Source organism: Pelodiscus sinensis, chromosome 5 (genome assembly GCF_052426305.1).
Source record: "Pelodiscus sinensis isolate ZL-2025 chromosome 5, ASM5242630v1, whole genome shotgun sequence".
Taxonomy (NCBI): Eukaryota; Metazoa; Chordata; order Testudines; family Trionychidae; genus Pelodiscus; species Pelodiscus sinensis.
The window spans coordinates 91,133,450-91,141,525 of NC_143056.1; positions in this window are offsets into that span (position 1 = coordinate 91,133,450).

Genomic DNA, 8,076 nt, shown 5'->3' on the forward strand with positions numbered 1-8,076 from the left:
ACAGAATGTGGGCTGGGCCCAGCTGGCTGAGAGAGCCCCATACCCATAGCCCTACTGGGCATGCTCACAGGTGAGCCTGAGTATAAAAGGCTCTGAGGCAGCTCACTCAGGGCTGACCACCAGAGGGAAGGAGCTCTGGCCCGAGCTGCAGCAGCAACCGCAGCGGCAGCCATGGCCAGAGAGGGTGTCTGTGAGGACCCGACCAGCTGAGTGAAGCAGCACCCCGAGAATGGTAGGAAGTAGCCCAGGACGGAGGATTGTCTACGGGCACCTCGGTGTGGTGCGGTGAGATTCCCCGCTCAGCAAGCAGTGGACTGAGCCACTGCCAACAGTACCCTGGGCTGGGACTCAGGGTACGTCTACACTAGCCCCCTAGATCGAACTAGGGAGGCTAATGAGGGTGACTGAAATTGCAAATCAAGCCTGGGATTTAAATATCCCGCGCTTGATTTGCATGTTCCCAGCCGGTTGCTGTTTTAGAAATCGGAATCCCGTTTCACTGCTGCGTGTAGACGCGGGCTGTTACTTCGGGCTAGTCAATTTCTACCCCTCAACAGCCATGTATTCTTTTTCAGTATGTGTGAAATTATGTGGGTGCTATCAAGGATTCTTTTGCTTGAGTCCAGCTGGGAGTTGAGGTGTGTCCTGTGCATATGTTTCATATACATTCATGTGATGTTTTTGGGTGACGGGAGGGATCCCTTTTTTGGAGGTGTAAGAGCTAGACAATTCTAATTTGGTCATATCTTGCCGTCGTCGTTCCCCCCCTCTCCCCCCAACCTCCCCCCCCCCCGTTCCCTTGCCCCTTTTGCTCAATGAAAGATCAGATCCTTAAGTTCTTTTTCCAGTATTTCGGTGTGCGGGTTTTTTTTTTGTTTTTTTGTTTTTTTTTTTTTTAAGGGATGGTGGTGGTTTGGGTGATTACTTGCTTACGTGATCAGCAAAAAATGAATTGGTGGAAAGATGCATCCCAGATGGAATAGGCTAAAGGAGCATGTGGAAACATGTTATGGTTCCTAAAAGGTGCTACTCCACCATAGCCAGCTGGAATGTGGATTATCCCGTCACTTACATTTATATGCATCGTAGTCTATGATGGTGTTGGCCTTGAGAAACACAGGTTTTGGGGGGGCTAATTTTTTATAGGCTGAGCATAGCAAGCAGAGAGTAAAGGAAACAGCTACCTATTACTGTGGTACCTTTCTACCACCAGATTTATAAAACCAAAATCTGAGGGAAAGGGAGAAAAGGAATCAAAATACCTGTTGGTATCTATATGCACAGAGACTCCCAGGCTGTGATAGGCATATCTGCCTCATGAGAAGATTTTTGCCTTGCCCTGAACATTGTGCACTAGCCACAGGTTGCTAAGTGACTTTTGTTCTAAATTATAGGACGCCTGGATCAGATAGAGATCAATGTCTCATGTTCTTTCCTTTAAGGACAATGCCCTTTTTCCACACTTGCAAGCTGAACAGGAATGTCCAACATTGATACTCTGACAGTGACTATCATAGTCAAACTATACAGAGTCAATGGCCCTGATTAGAAGACAGCATCCTGCAGAACCTTGAGCTTTAACAGGCCAGTGTGAAACTGAGAACTGCCACTAGGTGGTCTGGTTATGCTGGAGCTGAAAACGTGTCTTCCAGTCTGAGAAGACAGACACTCGCTAGCTCTGTTTGAGCAAGCACACTAAATAGACATATCGATGTTGCCGCAGAGACAATGGCTTGGGCTAGCTTGGACCCGTGGGTTCAGACAGGCCTGTTCTTGGACACCTACCCCATACTGCTGCCTGTGCTGCAATGAACATAGCAATAGCATGTTGCTATTTTTCTCATGTGCTTCAAGAGAACTACAGCATGTCTGTCTGGGCAGAGAGGTCCACTCCCATCTGTAGTACAGATGTACCCTACCATAGCCATTAGTGGTGAAAGTGAGTATTGCTTCTTCTGGATGTACTGTGGTTAAATAGCCCCCAGCCCCTGCTGCCCGGACTGTGCAGGATTCAGTATAAGGGATCTGGAGATGGATAGGTGAAGGTGTTGTCTTATGTATCAGCTTTACTTCAGTCTCTAATGATCCTTTCCCTGATCAAGGATACTTTATTTGGAATGGCTGCCAGAGGTAGGTTCGCTTTACCCCAAAGTAATGACCCAGGTTACAGGGGAGTGCACTAACAACAGCTGAGAGAGATTTCTCGGCTATTGATGGTTCATCAATCTTCATTAGGATTAGAAAGAGGTAAAATGCTAGTGATGGAGACCTATCCCAGGATTAAATCTCTTTGGGGAGGTAATTCCTGCTTTGTCTCTTACTTCTGTTTGACAACTATGCATGTGACACCCATTGTCAAGTCAATTTGTATTATTTACTGACAGCCGCTACAATTCTTCAATTTTTCTGCACTAGCCATTTGAATTACAGTACTGTTTATACAAGGGCATTTCTATGTCAATCTTTCCATTTTTGTACAGTGTTACTAGCTGCTTTATTTTCCAGTTTGTTCCCTATTATCCCAATATGTGCTGGGATTCAAGCTACTCCCACATATATTCTCAGCTGTACTAACCCTGTCATTAGAAATATCCTTTCATAGCCCTAGTCTACACTACCTCCACCATCAACTTCATCTACGTCATTTCAGCTACACAAATAGTGTAGCTAAAGTCAATGTACTTACGCAGCAGCTTATGTGCGGTAAGGTCAGTGGAGGCTGCTCTCCCATGATGCCAGCTACTATTCTTGTTCTGATGGAGTACTGGTGTCAACAGGAGAGCAATCTGAGATGGATTCATCGTGTCTAAGCAGATGCAATAAATCAATGGCCAGTGGATTGATGGCTGGAGTGTTAATCCCCAGCATAATGAAGACAAACCCATAGATTAAATCACTTCTGCATACTGAAACACCCTTTTTATGGCTATATGGCCTCAGGTTGAATCAGCCATTGCTGGGCATCCCAGATAGTTGCTACTAGTTCAGATGCCATGACAGCTACTGAATTGGATATTCTTTTAGATGAACTAATTCTAGTTTTTGTAGACAAGGTCTATATGATCTTTCCAAAATAATTTGAAACCCCATGAATTTCCCAGGCATCCCTCATAATGTTTTGTTGATTCTCTTTTCTGTCACCTCGCATGCTTCCTACAGGTTGTGGATATTCTAGCAAAAGATTGTGATCCCCATTCTAGTTGTATTTCACCATTAACCTCACTCAATCACATGACAGGTTGCTAACATACAAGTATTTTCTGCTTGCTGTAATTTTCATTTTTTTTCCTAATTCCCCTCCCTCCCCCATTCCAAATATTCAATTTATCACATCTGTCATAAATGAATACATCTTTTTTCACTAGCTGAATTGGATCATAATGACTTTGCCCACTTTTGGCACAAGTCAATTTACAATATTTAAAGCTGGATGTTTTCATAGCAAAAAATATCAATGGAAAATCAAACATTCATTCTCCTTTTGCCAGCCTCCTCTCTCTCTTTTGGATATTGCACTGGACCACACTGACTCTCTTTGGAATTAAATCAGATAAATGAGGATTCTAATCAGTAGTGGACGTGTGTGTGTGTGTGTGTGTGTGTGTGTGTGTGTGTGTGTGTGTGTGTGTGTAATAACTCAGAAAAGAGCATCTCATTTCAGACAAGCACATTGTGAGATGATCATTGGTCGGATATGTAGCCTTTCACTATATGGTATTTCTGAGAGGACTACAAACAAAATTAGATATAGAAGTTATAGCTTAGTTAATGCTACAGAACAGATAAAAAGGACATTCTGAATTCTCCATATGAGGGTCTTGATAGGCAAACTCACATTTTGTATCCTGCACAATGAGAGCTTCTTAATGGAAATGAAAGATCTATGCTCCTTAGATATATTCAACAACTCCCCAGCCATTCATGTTTATGTGCTTAACTATAGGTTTAGGCTTTTAGCATTTTGGTCTATGATTCTAGCCAATTTCAGACCAGATATTTCTCTACAACGACATGAAGCAATTTTCCCAAACTGCAGTCCTGGATATTTATCAGGAAGCTCCTCCACTGAGTTACATGCTTGGTTAGTAGTGGATTTGACTAGATTAGATAGTCTCCTCAGCAGAAGTTGTTGGTTGTCTCTCTTAGGCACAACAACTATGGCATTTCATATGCTGCTGCTACATAATTGTCATCCACCCACCTATTTCATGCGCGCGCATGCCCACACATTTTCTCTTACTCCATCTTTCTAGAGGTTACTCCAGCAGACGAGACATCATCCCTTCTGAATACATTGGGTTCGCTTTCTATGTTTCTTTCTAGTTGGGAAGAAAACATGACAAATCTTGAGAGAAACACTACCTATGAGTAACTGATACTCAGCACATGTGGAACCAAAGACCAGTTTCCAGCATGTTTCATGCCTTGTCTTACAAAAAAATAGAAAAAAAAAAGTGAGACTATCTTGTGAAAAATATCAGAAAGGGATGATTTTGGTAATGCTATTTTTTCTTCATTGACTTGTTTTTTTGTTAAACCACCATGAAAAACTCCGATATTAGCAAAAATGAAGGAGTATGTGAATTTTGACTAGTTTTACTATATTTTTTCTGTTATGAAACAGAAAAAAATAGTACAAATAAATATAAAATTCCTGTTAAACTGCAAACCTCTGCCAACCTCATTGTCACAACTAGTTCTGGCATAATAAATAGCATTTATAGAAATTACACTTACTGTGATAACTGATTTATATTTTGTGGTTAAATTTAATAAGTGAGAAGATTCTTAATGTCATCTTTGGATGAAAGGTGCTAAAGAAATGAACAGAAAGATCATGAATTTATTGACAAGTATTAATTAAACCTTCTGAAACTGTTGAGAAGTAATGCATGTAGTACATACATTGAAGTACATACATTTTGCAGATGCCTAAACGGAATCACAGAGAAGTTAAGTGACTTTTCCAAGAATTACTATTAATCTTGGATTGGGCTGCACTCATAATAATATTTGTCACAAAGAAGGACAGAGAATTTTCTGTGTGAATGGCATGCTGTAATCATTACTATTCTCATTGTCTTCATCTTTAGAAACAAAAAATACTGCTGCTAAGTGTGCTGGCTCAGAGATGGATGCTAACATGCTGTTTTTACTTGCATATGTGAACAACACTTAGACTAGAGAAAGGGAGACAAGATGAGAGGAGGGTAATACCTTTACTGGGCTCACTTCTGTTAGTGGGAGGGAAAAGTTTTCAAGACACTCTGAGGTCTTTTTTTTTTTTTTTCTCCCGGCCCCAGCAACCTTCTTAGCAGATGTTTCATTCTCCATGTCCTGACCGCTCGTGCATACATTTGTTACCTTGGGTGTGTCATGATTATGAGGGTTAGCCAGCAGCCTGGGGATTAAGGGGTTAACTACACCCAGCCAGGTGGAGTGGCCAATAGGAATGTAGGTGGGACTTTCAAACTGGGACAAAGGAATTTGGGTTTTTTCTTTTCTCCTTTTGTCTCTAGGGGTGAGTCCTCCGCAGCTACAGGGAGGGACAAGCATGTCTCTCTCTCTCGCTCTCTCCAAGAAATAATTCTTCACTTTCTGTAAGTAGGGTAAAGTTTAGGTAGTTTCGTTAGGCTTTATTGTTTTAAGGGTTGGGTATGGGATCTGATATTTGGCACTGCTTAAGAGATGTTTGGCTTTTCTTTTTAATTAAGTTCTAGCCCATGGTGTAACTCCTCCATGAGTATATTTTGTTACCTTTCCATCTGATCCTTATGCTTGCAACAGGAATATTGTTGTAATAATAAAAGTTTTCTCTTTTCTTTTTATTAACCTGGCATTGGTTACTTGTGTGTCCTGATTTTTATAATAGGGGTGAGATTTCCCAAATGATCTTTTCCCTCATCTCGTTATTAGTATTTGGGTGGTGGCAGCGGAAGTTTTATTTCCAAAATCTAGGTTTTTAAGATTTTTAGGGGAAGTTTTATACCAAAGCCTGGTAGATAAGGCTTTGGGGTACACTTGCTGGCCCCCACTTCTGCATTTATCATGCCAGAGTGGGGAAGGAGCCATGACAGGGTGTTTATCAAATTAGAGTAGATTAAAAGACCCTGCTTTCAATTACAAGCCTGAGAACTTGGTATACTGAGGTATATTTCAGATCATAACCCCCATCCTGGATCTTCTGAAGCAGTCTTTTTAAGCAAGATACTAAGGTCCTAGAGAATCAATTTCTTGGAACATTAATCATCAAACAGCTTGAACTCCTATTCAGGTGAAGATATTTAACTTGTTGAGTATCAAGATTGAACTTTCTTTGCAATATATTGGCATTTTGTTTGATTTTTCAAGTCCATTTTTAAATCAGTTTCAGATGACTAATCATGATGCAATGCCAAGGAGTGGTATTTAAGCAGAAAGTGCAAACCTTGATCCTAGTGGAAAAAGTCATTTTTGAAATAGTTTTTGAATGCATTTTTCTTAATAGACTCATAGACTTTAAGGTCAGAAGGGACCATTATGATCATCTAGTCTTACCCCCTGCACAACACAGGCCACAGAATCTCACCCACCCACTCCTGGAATAATCCTCTCACCTATATCTCAGATATTGAAGTCCTCAAATGATGGTTTGAAGACCCTAAGATGCAGAGAATCCTCCAGCAAGTGATCTGTGCCCCATGCTACAGACGAAGGTGAAAAACCTCCAGGGTCTCAGCCAATAGATACACATTCCACTTTCACAAGTGACTGGTCAGCTAGTGTGGCTTTCTTTTAATTAAAGATAATTGTTTCTTTTTCACTTTTCTTTTTTGAATGCAAAAGAGTTGATACCAGAATTGTCTCTCTTATAGCACAAAGTTAAAGATTAAGGAACAATCCTAAATAATACATGCAAGAGAAATTTTACACAAAAACATTCTCCATGGATTGAAATAGTTTTCCCATTTTGTGTATAATCTGATAGAAAGAATGACATGAGTCCCACCAAGAGCAGTTGGGTTGGTCTAAAAATCAATATCCAGGTTACACATTTCTTCACAAAAATTATAGTTAATGTTACACAGTTTCGATCTGCCTTTAATTTCCTGTTAAAATAGCAAGTGAATAATAGTATCTTTGTGCAAAAATCAAAGCCATCCCCTCATCCTGAGGAAACTACATGGTTGTCTACTCTTCATGAGAAATTCATATTAAAATTTTTATGAAATTCGTATTAAAAATTTATGCACTGAAAAATGTCTGCAGTATCCATCCAGCCTTAGCTTGAATTAATGTTCAGCTAGTTGGTCATCATCACCCTTAATGTCTGTCTAATCTTTTTAAAGACCAAAACCTTGTAAGTCTGAATTAATTTCAAGCAGTGAAAAAGTGTTTTGGTGGAAAGACACTGGTGAGCAACAATAACTAAGAAAAGAATAGGCTACTGGAACAGTAGAGTGTTAAGATTTCTATTTATCTTTATTTGAAGTTTATCTTACTTTGTTAACATTTACGAGTGCAAAGTATTCAGAAATCTGCAATCTTAATGACACTTGTGAAAATCTCATCTATTAAGTCAGTGCAAACAAACAAAAAAATGGGGTGAAATTCACCCCAGTTCAGAAAGCCAGCAAAAGAACAGGTGTACTACACAAGTCTTGTGCTGGTAGAGTGATCAGGTGTCCTCATAAATGGAGCTTTGCCTTCTATAGACGCCTACTACTCCCACCACAATTTTTCACGCTTGCTATTTGGTCACCCTATGTGCTGGCCCATCGCATCCGAGAGTATTTCACCCTTCATGATATTGTGGGTATAGCTAAACTGGGTCAGACTAATGGTTCATATCTAGTCTGGGACCCTTTCTTTGGAAGTGGTACAAGAAACTTCTTAATGTGCAGTTATGGAATGATCTGTTTATGTAACACATCTTTTCTTCTGCCCTGTCATTTGCAGTTTGGCTACTCTATGAGTGTTTATAGCTTTTTCTTTAGTTCTCATATGAATATATGTTTAAAAAAAAAAAAAAACTGCAGATGATCTCATTATACACTTACCTAGGGTGAAATCTTGGCCTCATTGAAGTCCATGGGA